General features: G+C 31.4%; 1 non-coding gene across 1 annotated transcript; it reads left to right on the top strand.

The window, feature by feature from the left end:
- Positions 1-206: 206 nt before the first annotated feature.
- Positions 207-416, top strand: LOC146995156 (small nucleolar RNA U3). Its single transcript, XR_015043729.1, has one exon. It is a non-coding gene; the product is annotated as a small nucleolar RNA U3 (small nucleolar RNA).
- The last annotated feature ends 13734 nt before the right edge of the window (positions 417-14150 follow it).

Genomic DNA, 14150 nt, shown 5'->3' with positions numbered 1-14150 from the left:
ATATTATGATACTTAAGTTTTTTTATTTCTCATCTCTATCCTTAAACTTTCTCGAGCCAGTGGCTCCCTCTAGTGTGCATCAAGCAAATCACTTATGCAAAATTTTTCCTATTTCTGCTCGCTTTTAGTAATTCTGATGAGGAGGTAAATGGTTTTGAACCATAGGCACTCCGAAATTTTCAAATCATTGGCATTGGCATTAGAGCAAGATCATACTTCATAGGATCATTTCTATAGTATGATTAGCGAGTTCACTCACCGAACTTCGCAAAAATCCCAGCCACGATGATGTGTGAAGGGGTTTTTTCCTGAGCGTGAAGCGGACTGGGTTTAGGGCTTCGGCTTTTATCGAGTCGTTGATGATCGCACCTCTCGCCATTGCGGCGACGGGAAGGAAAGAACTCGTTCTGAGTGGTTTTTTATAACTATAAGGCTAGATAATGGTCCAGTGAGTTTTTAATCTCTCATTGTACGAAGGTCAATTTATAGTCAAAGAATGTCTAGCAGGACAAAGGTGCATTGGCAGTCAAGGAGGTTAGAATACATGGAGATGGTTTCTCTGCTATTACAGTACGAAGAAATTGAAACACGCCACGTGAGGGCAGGAAAACGATTACCTTACAGAGCGAAGTGAGGTAAAACACCAGCTGGTTTCAAGTTCTCAGTCTGTTTTCTCATTTTGTATGCGTAGATCTGAAAGGCACTGAATTGTTACAGCGAAATAATGTCTACATTTCCATGTAAAGGAATGTTTTAGAACGTGTGTTTAAATGACCTTCAAGAAAGAGTTTGATTATTTTCTTTGTGTACAGTACACGAAGAAAGATATATAGTTCTCAGATTTACCTTTTCATAATAACACTAAGAGTGATATTCGTAATTAACTTATATGTGATGACAAAACGATAAGTAAACAAGGGGAGTGGCAAGCTCTCCATGGAAAAGAAAACAGTTTACTTTAATGTCTGATCATAATTACAATACAGGTGTGTTACCTTTTATATGTTTAACTACATTTTATTTTGTGCTCAAGTAAATATATAATAACTGGATTTGATATTTAGTCACATTTGTTGTGTGAGTTTTAAAATAACAACGTAAAATTTACATATTTCTATCATTGTTTATTCAAATTAAGTGTTTTCGAAACATAAGTAATATTTATCACGTGAAAAATTTGAGAATTATATACATACTTAGAATAAATAAAGTATAATTAAATTACAGTTTGAGTACATAGTTACTGTTTTGTGTTCACAATACTTTTAACACAATACATTCATTAATTACAGGATGCAATTATATAATGTAGAAATTTACATAATGTAGAAATGAAATGAAATGGCAAGAAAAGGAAAGGAAAAAGGGCGTGAAGAATCTGCGCAGGAACAAAATTGGGTGTGGTTAGAGCACATCAATCTTTCTAAGGCACCACTACTAAGGCCATGCTTTCCCCCTTTTTTGGCTTCCCTTTGACTGCGTGGAGGGCATCTCCATGAGTTCTAACCTCTTTGTCGGCAGTGCTTTTCGTGAATTTCATCACTGGGTGGCAATCGCAAACCGCAATGCTTAGGCTATACATTCAACATTTGTAAAATAGCTCGTTAATAACAAGATGTGTATTTCATTTAAAAATTATCGCTCTTTACTAATAGTAATACCGGATGGTATATTGTAGCATGCCATACTGCAAAGTTTTCTTCCTTTTAACAAATTTTTTATGGTTTCATTTAAATAATTAGTCGCAACATATAACTGATGTTACATGTAATACAGATTTAATATAAATATATAGTACAGAATTTCTTTAACAAAACCCATCATCACGCAAGATTTTAAACCTTTAAAATTGTTTTGAAATGTTCTTTTGTATATAAACAAGCTTCTTAATATGTGTATGTATGTGTGTTCAACTCAATACTTCTCGTCTTACCGTTATTCGAGTGTGCTATAAAAAATCTCTTTGTCAACTCCAAATTTGTTTGATAGCCAAGTCATATTTAGAATTATTTTTTAATTTAGTTCATTTCATGCAAGTTACTGCTCCCTACTTCTTGTGTACCCTCACAATCCTCATGGAATAAATGAATCTGTCAGTAACACCTTCTAAATCGCTGTAAACCTAGCTCATGTGAATTAAATCTAATTTTTTTTTTTCTCTCAAAGAATAGAAATATTTGTGTAAATTTTTATTCTGATCCGCACTGTAAACTTCTGTGATGTGTATTTAGTTTACATTCAGATACTGCGTGCTAAGTGTACATTCAGTGTGTTGAAATCTCAGAAAATGTGCATGCCTATAGTATATGAGCACTGATTATTGATTATATTGCACTATTTATATTCTTACATTACATATTTCTTCATCTTCATGTCATAAAAATGTTCTATCATACTGGACAAAATCTCTGTTTTTTACTAAAATGATATTTTAACCTACTATATATGTATACTGTTTGAGGCATATTTATTTATTTATTTTTTTCCCAATTGCATTGTAATCCACTCTGAGAAGTGAATTCAATGCAATTAAAATTTAAGGATGCATATAATTTATAAGAAATGTTAATTGCATTCATTTTTTATGAAATTTATTACTTTTTAGCTGTACTATCTTTTAACTTTGAGTCAGGTCATTTGAATACTCTCTGTCCTATCTTCAAAATTCTCTAGAGCGTACCTCATTTTAATCAGTGTCATGTATGAGTGTGTTGAACTTGAATTTGTGGTTACCTTGTTGAGTGTTTTGCGATTGTACTTCATGTAATGGAAATTCATGAGGTAATATATGTAAATTAATAGAGAGAATACATTTTTATTTTCTCGAATAAGGCTTTATATTTTATTAAATGCTGTCAACGATATTGAAGTACTTAGTATTCAAATTTTATATTTGATTCATTGCGGTTAATGCCATGTATGTCATTATTATATGCTGGTGATATTGAATTCCTTGGTATAAATGTAGCATTTATTTGGAGACAATTTTACTGAAGCAAATTTAGAGGGTTCGCACGGTTTTAAGCCACGCCCCATTTTGTAAGTAAGTACCCTTCCGCCAGTAAATCGGAACGATCACGTTTATGTGATTAAGGCAAACCTACGACGGATGTCTGCCTGAGAAATGCCTTCATGGAGGACTTTATAAGTGAAACTAACTCGTATAGACGGGACACATCAATGAATTCACAATTCCTTAGCTTGAAGATAGGTTTTTGCGAATACTGATGAGGAGTCTTTACAAAATGGGGCGTGACGTAAAGATGTGGCAACTCTAGATTTTTTAAACCAATTTGGTACTGATATGAGGAGGGAATACTTGGTAAGTAAATGTTGTTGTTTGGTAACGTAACACCCTGAAATTTGTGAAAAATGTTGAAACGAAATTATAAAATCTACAGTATCAATAATCAGTGCAAATGTATTCAAATATAGCAACTAATTTGGGTCAGACGCACTATATGATTCATTGTGGTTAATGTCATTATTATATGCTGCCGGTGATATTGGAATACTTGATATTCAGGGTTACTTTGTGATATTGGAATACTTGGTATTATTTTGAATATCTGTAATGTTGCATTACTCTTCAGAGCTCTAAATCTGCATTATTTTAACATTTATCATTTAATCCAACCCCCCAAAACATTATTTGATAATAATTAGGAAGGAAAAAAGTCTTCAGCACTTAAAATCAAATCTCTTTTAGTAATATTTTTCTCTTATGTATTAAAAAAAAAGATATACGATTTTAGATTTTAATTTATTAATTATATATTTAATATAGGGTAGTAAATTATTTTGTTGCCCAGGACAATTGATAGGAATATGATGAAACTTTCGCGGTGAAATAGTTTATGTTCTGAAGCTTGCTAACTTCGTTCTGTATAAATAACTGAAAAGTAAAACAGATGTTCTAAATTTACCTTTAAATTAGCCCCTTCGAGCCGGGTAGCGAAAACGCGCGCGGAGGCCGGCAGTGTCTTCCGCGAGCGTCTCTCCAGGGCCGGGGGGCGTATTTCCAAACCCTACCCCACTTTTCGAATTTTTGACGTCATGGACAAATCGACTAGTTTCGCCAGGATGGTAATTCTTGAGCATGCGCTGAAGGGCGAGAAGTAACATAAACACAACTTTGGCTTGCACTTGTAAACAGTATTAAATATATTGTCTGAAAGTGTATTCGTTTATGTAATTGCATAATTTTACTGTTTGTGTAATAAGAAAACTTCATTCAGATAAAATTTATTTTAATATTATTATTATTATCTGGTTATAGGATTATACGAAATGCTGAATACTCTAGGTACTATCGTAATCTTCGCATAACCTTTCACATTGGATTTTGCCTTATCATTTTAAAATATATTGTATTATAAAGTTTAAATCAAAGCAAATTACTTTGTTAGAGATGTGAATGTTCTAACTGAATTATCTTTTTATCACTTATTATTTATTTCCTCTTTGAAAACACATTCATATTTGACAAATAATTATCTCCGCTGAAAATTTTTTGCTTGTTTAAAAACTATATTTGTCAATAATGTAATAAAAACTCACTAATCTAGTGCTTCATAGATCAATATGACAATGAATTCAAAATGTTTTAAAAACAGTTCTTTAATCTTTATTTTGTAGTAGATGCAACTAATGTCACAGAGAAAAAAATATTTCAATAAAAAAGTTCTGCATGTTAATTCAATAGCAAAATTATTTCTACTTCAGTGAGATATCCACTTTCAATGCTTACATAACAGAAAAATGTAACATAAGCATTTTAGAAGTTTTAAATAGAAGCTAAAGGTTTACTGTGCAATTTTATGTAAGAAAGTAATAATTTACTTTCATTCTTTTTAAATCGGCATATTAGTTTCCAATCAACTAAAATTTTTGGCAAGTTAGAGACTTAACACACAGTATTCCATCACTTAAAATATCAATTAATTGTTCTTTTTCATTTAGAGATACATTGGAATTGAAAATACCAAAGGCAAAATGAGTCACAGATCCAACTTAATTCCTTATTTGGAAATTTTCAAAATAAATTCTGTCAATTTTATCATATGTCGTTTTAAACAAGACATCTGTATTATTTTCTTTAGTAAATTGTGGAAAAGCATGTTTCTGTTTTTTTTTTTTTTTTGGTTCAATTCTCCTTGACAAAGTATTGGCTTAGTTTTAAAAGCTTACATTAGTACAAACTGTGACACAGTGTGTCTAGGTAAGATTGTTTCAAAATGTCTGATAATAATTTCAAATATTTTCTCTTCAGTTGCTTTTCCTTCCCAAATATTACAACATAAAAAATATTCTACTGCATCATTTTCAAAAACATATCTCACATAAACGATAAATTGAAACATTTTAGTACTGTCGGTAGTTTCATCAAGTTTTATAGTAAAGACTGGATTTTGTATTCTATAGTGTCTGATATGATAAAAATTTGGTGAGAAACAATATCTTTTTTTTAATGCTATTGTTTTTAAATCGTTACTATATTTTTCTGCGTGCATAAATGATGTCATTTTAATTACTGAAGGAAGAATGAGCGATTCTCCAATTGTATGAGGTTTTAAATTTTTTGCAATTAAATATGAAACTTGTAAGGATGCCTGTAAATTCTTCTCAGGAACTGTTGTATATTTTTTCAAAAACACATTTTAATTTTAAATGCTCTCAGCTCATTCTTTAAAAAAATTCTTCAGATTTATTTACTTAATCTTTATGTTTAGTTTCTGAGGTACTTTTCAGTTTCACTGGCGCAAATCTCGCCAAGCAGACTTTGATGACGACAACATACAATATACAAATAAAAAATGTTAACAGACGTTAGTTCTAAGAATTTTTTATTTTGAAGGCACAAACATTTTAATATCTTTTAAAATTTTGTAAAAAGCCAATAAATAGAGATAATAAATTTGTTAAAAGACATTAAGAATTTACTATGTTTTCATGGTTCAACATCCTGATTCGCCGGTTTGTATCACGTAACACCACGTGATCTCATCTCGCGCTACAAAAATCTAATTCTCTCAGTAATTATCTACATTAATTTCAAGTTAAATCTTAATTTGGAATACAAGTTTAAATGCAAGAATTATTTCAATTCGTACAAATAGCTTACTCAGAAATTATGTAAAACCGCAGTGCTTTACTTCGCTACTGCATTCTCATTAGAATTGATGAATTTAACCCTTGATTTTGCCTTCGGGTGGGTGGTGTGATTGCAGTCTAATTGTCTTAATTACTGCGAATGGTTTTGGGGCATAAATTTTAATTATCTTGTAAAAATTCTATGTAGTTGTATGCCAGTATTGAAAGAAACAATTTGATAAGAAATGGCTGCGACTTGTTTCGAAAATGAGGTTGTTTTCGAAAAAACAATTACAATACTCTCGTATAATACTTACAAGGAATGAGTTAGGTTATTTAACTAAAGTGCAGTAAATTTTATTTCTTATTTACATGAATGATGTATCACACAATGCTGTGTAGGCTAGTGACCTAGCGATGATGACTCAAAATGCATCTTTACATTCAGGCATACACTCTTTATAAGAATATAACCATGCACTGGATTCCTAGCTTCAGCAGGTACATTTTGTTATGCTATGCAATCTCTGTGGGTCCTAAATTCTAAAAACGTTTCCACTCCTAAATTCCAAAAATTTTGCTACTTGATATTTCTGTAAATTCCAAAATTTGCACACCTGCCATAACTGCACTGGCTGTGGCCTCAGTTATCCAATATTCCAACAAAATCAAATATTGTAACGTTATTTTAGACCAGACTTTCTTAAACTGTAGATCGCAACCCCCATCTACAGCAGAGGGTCGCAAAAAATTTTAGTAGTTTTGGTATTTCTTAAACTTAATATAATAATTTTACAATTACCCAATATTTTTACACAATGTATCTGAAAATAGATAAAGATAAGACAATACAGACAAAGAGAAAAACAAAAATGTTTCAACGCATTCTGTTTATAATATAAATGTTCACTTTACTTGCTTTGCACGTGACTGTGTCATTTCGTCTGTTAATTAATTAAAATTTTCACATTGTTCTATGTCTTAAAATGAGAAATTAAAGATATGACCTAAAACTGCAATACTATGTTACAATACAAGTGAAAAAATTGACAGTTTCATTCGCGCGTGTGTCAGATTTTCGCAATGCTTATGGGGTCCCACAAAATTTTCATAAATATTTTGGGGTCGTGAAAAAATCTATGATAAAAAAGGGTCACAACTGAAAAAAAGTTTAAGAAGCCCTGTTTTAGAACAATCAGTTTCCTGACACCAACCCATTTTTTTGCCTGTTTTGTTTCTAAGCCGAATTATGTTTCTGTCGGAATTTTTCTATATTTTTACTGTTTCAGCTGAATGGAAAAACATGCTAAAATGTTTCAAATGACTATTAGGGGAAGAGAATCGAATATCCCACATTATTATTATCTCTATTTATCTCCTGTTTTGATTCTGAGTTATGTTTTTTGATAGAATTTTTCCATATTACATATTTCAGTTCAACAAAAAAATCAACTTTTAAAATATTGAGGAAAAGCATGTTCTAAAATGTTTCAAAATGAAAATTTGGGATAAATAAATATATAAATTAGTTTTTTCTAGGAGTGTAGGAGTTCTTATACATAGTATATAAAGAAATTTAGAAACAACTTTTCACAAAGACTAAAAAATTGAAGTTCAAATGATCTTCATAAAATCCTATAAATGTGGAACAAGGATAATTTAAAATGTAAAAATTAACACGTTGACTGCCGCGTGCATTTTACGTGATTTGCGCATGACGCCAACTTGAAATTTTTATTGTGCGATATATATTATGTCGAAATATTATCTACAGAACATAATGTTATATAATCGTGCTTCGTGCTGGGGGTCACCAGCGACCTCCAAACATCTGTAGACCATTTTTGTGATTTGTAATTTAAATTCTTACGATTAATTCTTCTTCAAACCATTATAGTAACAATGGTACTATTTAAAAATTTATCAGTATCAATATTTATCTAATTATGTATTTTACTATTGGTCGCGTTGCCAGTGGCACCCACGGCGCTGTAGCCAAGTCGAGTGCAGGTCACCGGTGACCCCCACAGCAGTCAACATGTTAAAATAAACCATCACAAGAAAAACCAAAAAAAGTGGTATAAAAGAACAAGAACGGTGAGGAATCCAACCAACTTTAACATAATATCGTCAAGGAGGTATGTCGAATTTAATTACATTTCCCCTTCTAAAACAAAATCCTTGCTTCTCTGTATCCAGAATCAGCTGATGAACCATTTTAATATATTTTTTATCTTAATAGTTCACCAAAAAATTTTAGTCCTCCTCAAAGCGAAGGAAATCATTGAAAATATCTTCCGATTTAAAAATATTTTTCTAATCTAAAAAAAAGAAAAAAGAAAAGAAAAGAAAGAAAGAAAACATGCCCTTAAAAATGTAGAAAAAATTAAAATCCTGCAGTGGAAAATCTTTGAAATTTCAAAATAATTTTAACACAAAACTTTACTAGAACCTCTTATCAAACAGCAGTAGCAAAGGAAAATGGGAGGGGGAGGGAAGTAAAATCATTAAAAATATCTTCCAATTTAAAAAGATTTTACTAGTCTAAACAGGATTTTATCAAGTTAATTTGAATTTAAATTTTTATTCTTTCTGAAAAATTGGTTCTAAATTTCTTTCTTTATATATTTACTGATCAATTTTTAGCAGCATAATGCACAAAAAATTTTGGAAGGATTATAAATTTTCCTTTTAAAAAATTATATGTATATACATAGTCCAAACACATCTGTATGCAGTGGAATACGTTTAATGCGAAATATCGGTTAACACGAAATAATGCAATGGTTCCCGACAAACTACAGTCAAAAGTCATTAATCCGGACTCGTCGGGACTTCGGCGATTTCGGATTATAGATCAACAGTTTAAATTTCGTAAGATGGCATTCAGAAATTCTAAAATTAAAAATATGAAACCGTAATTTATGAAATAAAGAACAATTATGATCTAAAGGGTATCAAAATTTACAAAAAAAAAAGCTTAATATTTATTTGTTTACTTTATTAAACATTTCTTTCAATGTAAGTTGTTTAAATTGCTTCGTTTTATGTGATAATACTTTCTCTTTAATTCTATAAACAGACATAATTTCTAGTTCAGTTACAAAGTTCCAAGTCCTATAATTGCTGTGCCGAGAATACCGACTAATTTGTTAATCGAAATTTTTTCGTTTTCACTAACCTCTCTGTCACCTTCTTCTTGTCTTTATCCATTTTTTGCAGCAATTCCACTTTTTGTTTGATGGACATCGAAGCATACTTTCGTTTTGTACGATCCTTTGGGAGCTCCAGAATCGGAAATTCTATTTGACATAATCGAAAGTTCAAGTTTACTTTTATAAAATTGCTCTTACAGTCTGCAAAAAATAATAAGCCGGATCCAATTCGAAGATTAAGGAATAACGCAATCATCACCATTAACTGAAATAGATAATTAGATAGTTTTAGCTTATACCGTCTGTTATATGTAAAACGCACACGCGAAAATGTATTCTGCGCTTGCGCAGTCATAAAAGGTCTTACGCACATGCGTAAACGTCTATGCGCATGTGTCAACGCGGCGCATGTGCAGAAAGTTTTTAGCTTTGAGGTTCGGATTATAGATCATTCCGGATTATGGGTGTCCGAATTAACGACTTTTGACTGTACTATGTAATTTCATGCATTTTGTTTCTCTTAACACGAAACAAAAATCGCTTAATACGAAAAGATATCCTTTCTGGAAATGAACAAAATACAGAAAACACTGGCATCGCTGGTGAGATTTAAGTGGGGTGTGAAATGAAAGAGAGGTGGTTTCACATGTTTCGTAGAAAAGAGGCTAATTTGACTCTGAAATACCCTCGGAATAGCCTGTGACATGAGCCAGTTTTGTTTATCTACGGACTTTTGCCTTCCACGTCTACAAACGCCACACAAACATCTCATCTCTCATCAGTTAGCTTTGGAATTCAGTGATGAGTACATGGCAGTGTGAGTAAAATTTAGTGAGTTTGGCTCATATATTGCACTGCATAGAATTCAGCGACTCCAAGGTTGAATGAAAATTATTTTCATTACACACAGTTCTCAAAAGTATCAGATTCTTTGGCTCCGAAAGAAATGAAGAAGTAGGATATTGAAACTGAGCTGACACTTAATGAAATGTTTGAGAAAGTTTCTGTATTAATGAACTGTCCTACTGTACTATCGGAAGAATTCGTTGCAGTAGTTTATGATAATGTGTCTACAGCCCCAATTATGGCAGACAAAGTTATTTTGGAGTTTGTTCAAAGCTAAAAAGATATCATTGATGCAGAGACGAAAATAAAATGCATGCAGTTCCTGTTCCCATGTCATCCAAAATGAGGAATATCATAAAAAGTATGGACAGTTATTTAGACGCACATTCCAATGGTAAAATGAATAACAAAATGTTTGACATTGAACAATTTGATGCTAAAAAAAACAATGCAAGGAAAAATATCAGATTATTTTCCCAAAACTCAATAAATGTTTTGTTTTTCAAAAATTGAAAAATTTTGTATTAAATTCCATTAAGTTCTTGTGGATGTTTTTCTTTCATTGGTTTTTATAAATACATGCATATATACATATCTATGTAAATAAAATGTACTCTAATAAGCTTAATTTTGTTGAATATATGCTTTTTTTTTTTCTTCTCAATATTCTTTAACACGAAAAAATATTTCAATCCCCTCAGTTTTGTGTTAAATGATTTTCACTGTATATCTGTTGCACATAAATCCCTTTCTTACATAAAATATAAATGTATGTATAGAATAACTAAATAAATTGTAAATGAAGTTTAATTAGCAACTATGAAATCTTAAAAAGTACATAGTATGAAATTTATAATGGCAAACATTAAAAATAGATGAAAGTAAATAAAATTTAAATTATAGAATGTACTTTATAAAATTAATAATAAGTGGTTAAAAATATATTTTTTAATTACTTAAAACATGGAAGTTATTTGGCAGAGATTGTTGGATATAAAATTACTACTTCAAATTTTCAGATTACTATTGTTCATATTTAAAGTCTCAACTTGCAGTCTTAATCCACATAACAACCATTGTAAAAATCACTCGTTATCATATTCCAAAGATCAGCAGCATACATTTTTTTTCAAAATCGTGCATAATATTAAATATTGGCTTTCGATAGTCAAGTTGATACAAATAAGATGAACTGTTTTTATGATTTTAGACTAGTAGTTTATTCTTCCATTCACTTATTACAATATTTAATTTTTTATATGCTCGGCTATCCAAAATTTCAAGAGCTTTCTGGATATTTTTTGTTGAGTTTTTACTATACATACATTTCAGCATTTACATCGTCACAATTGCACAGACACATACTTGAAGTGAATTTACTTTTACAGCTAAACACAGGAACTGGAAAACAAAAAAGTACTTATTCGGAGATTGTATTTCTTTTTCGTTCATGAAAATCAAAGTTCATTACACAAACATGCATTCACACTGCACAAGCATGTATGGAAATTCTTAATACATTTAGTAATCCTGATAATTGATTACGCATTTAGTAAATAAATCGGAAACTATTTTAATGTATAACAAATGAATAGTAAGTAGCTAAGCTTTTAGTTAGTAGTTAGCTTTTAGAAGTAGTTAAGCTTTTATAAAACAGAGCATAATAACACAGTTACAAAGATATTTAATATTATAAAGTTAGGTAATTTATTAAATTTCAGTTGTTCAACAAAGCAATGAATTATAAAGTTCCTTGTATATCTTTATAAATGAACTTTATTGCTGTTTTAAGCAATTAAACAACTGTTGAAGTTATTTTAATAATTTTGAAATATATACACTAAAAGGAACAATAAAATGTATTAATCTATTTGTCAAACTTGATTTTGGCACGAAAGTCTGCAGAATGCTTCTTAGTTTTTAAGCACATAGAGGCACAGCAATTCTTATTCCTTGATCTGAAGTTTTCTGCAATTTTTTTTTAAAATTTAAATTGCTGTATTGGCACACATACAATTTTTGTATAGTGGCTTCAGATGTGGATAAGTTTCTCGAACACTTTCGTTTATTTTACTGGCGTCGCTGAATTTTGCGATGAAATGCAGCACATTTATTGCCGAGTATCACCTTCCAGATTTTTCATACTGTCAATGTATACATTAGCAGTGAATTATTCTCCTCTTTCCTCAAATACACTACGGCGTTAAACAATAACCATTCACTAAAGATTTTGCGTAAATTCCCACTCATAATAATTTAAATTCCGAAAATCTCACAATTAGCACCTAAACACACTATTCAGCAGCACAATTCTTTCGAAAGCGCGCCGTAGTAGTCAAAAGTGGGGTAGGCGTCTTGCCAGGTGAAACTACTCGATATTTCCGTGACGTCAAAAATTTGAAAAGTGGGGTAGGGTATGGAAATACGCGGCCGGGGGCTTTTTTGCTACTAAGCCTAAATCCATGAAATTTCCGAAGTATCAACGCATTGTTTAATAATGCTCTATAGAGTATTTAACCGGCTTATGCTTTGTAAATATTTTTATATATATACTTTAATTACCTTATTTCTTGTTTAAATGCATATTTTACACATTTTATTTTAATTACTCACCATTTTAGGACTTTTAACATTATACATCTGAAAACTAAATATATTACTTAAAACTCTCTTTTCGTATGAAAAATTTGAAAACAGGGAACTACACACAGTCCTACGTTACATTCCTTGAACTCGTAATAACTCATTTGCCGTTTCGGAGGATTTTTCCGAAAATGTGAACAAACGAAGCATCGTCGTCTCATTTTCTTATCAGTCTCTTCTGCACAAAGTTTTGGAAAATGTCTTTCAGTTAATCTTTCAGAATCAATATAAGAATATCAGAATTTCAGAATCAATAATAGAAATATTTTGCATCATTTCGACGCTTCGACATTGCAACGGTAAAAACAGAAAGAATTCACGTCTAACAAGATATAATTATTTTCTAAAGACTGAACTGCAAACCGAAATACTCAACGCTTTAGCGCATATAAAACTTCTGCTTACAATAAACAACTACCACGTGCGAATAAAGTGCGATTTAAAGAGACGTCATAAATCACGCCATTCGGAAACATTTAGTTCCCCGTTTGTTTATATAATCAAAAACACGTGTATGTAAGTCATGCTTCTCTTATTTCGAGTAGAAGGTCTAATGTACATGTATCTGAAACCATATGGACATACAGTGCCATCTTGTGGCAGAAATTATAGTTTGAAAAACGTTCCAGGACAAATACGTGGCACAAATTCGTTCCAGGACAAACACATGACAGTAGGTATTAAACGGGAAAATGCTCTGTCACGCCTGCGTGTCGGCCGGTAGGTGAGTGTGTTCGTTCCTGGCACGTAGACGTGACAGTCGGCGCGAAGGGGTTAGAATAAGAAGCTCTAATAAGTACAATTCAAAATAGCAGATATCTAGATGCAAGCAGGAATTAAAATCGAGTGGGATAACTTGAAATTTCATGCTTTCTTTCTAAATAAAAATATTTTTGTTTAGAAGAAATGTATAATTTCTGACTACTAGAGATTAATTGTTATTAAATTTTCCATATAACAAGAGCATACTTGTTTGTGGTATACTTCTGCTCATTGTAAACGTCGCAAAGTGTAGCAGAAGAGTAGCGCCATCTCGCGGTCAGTAGAAATTTCACGGAGCCCAGCGAAAACACAAAAGAATAGTTTCACACTAGCACAGGCCTTGAGTATAATTTGGCCTTGACAAAAGAAAATGCGCATGAACTTTCTACCGAAAGAAAGGTATGAAAAAAATTTGGGAATCTGCGTTTCTAATTTTATAAAGCTGAGGAGAAAATGTAAAATATTAACTTCTATTGAAAATATAATCTCCGCGTAAGAACGGTCAAAAACTGTTCGCGTGTGAATAACTACATAATGATAAAACTGCAAATTTCAACAGCTCGCTGTTTTATTCTACACAACGTACCCACCAGTTTAGTTATTCCATCATTAAATGTTCCCATATATATGTGTGAGATGCAAATTCGGATT

The sequence above is a fragment of the Stegodyphus dumicola genome, chromosome 10 (genome assembly GCF_044657685.1).
Source record: "Stegodyphus dumicola isolate Sdum_Otavi_A_Nest chromosome 10, ASM4465768v1".
NCBI classification, from domain to species: Eukaryota; Metazoa; Arthropoda; class Arachnida; order Araneae; family Eresidae; genus Stegodyphus; species Stegodyphus dumicola.
Note: the sequence above shows the minus strand (reverse complement) of the source record. Positions and strands in the feature narration are given on the sequence as shown.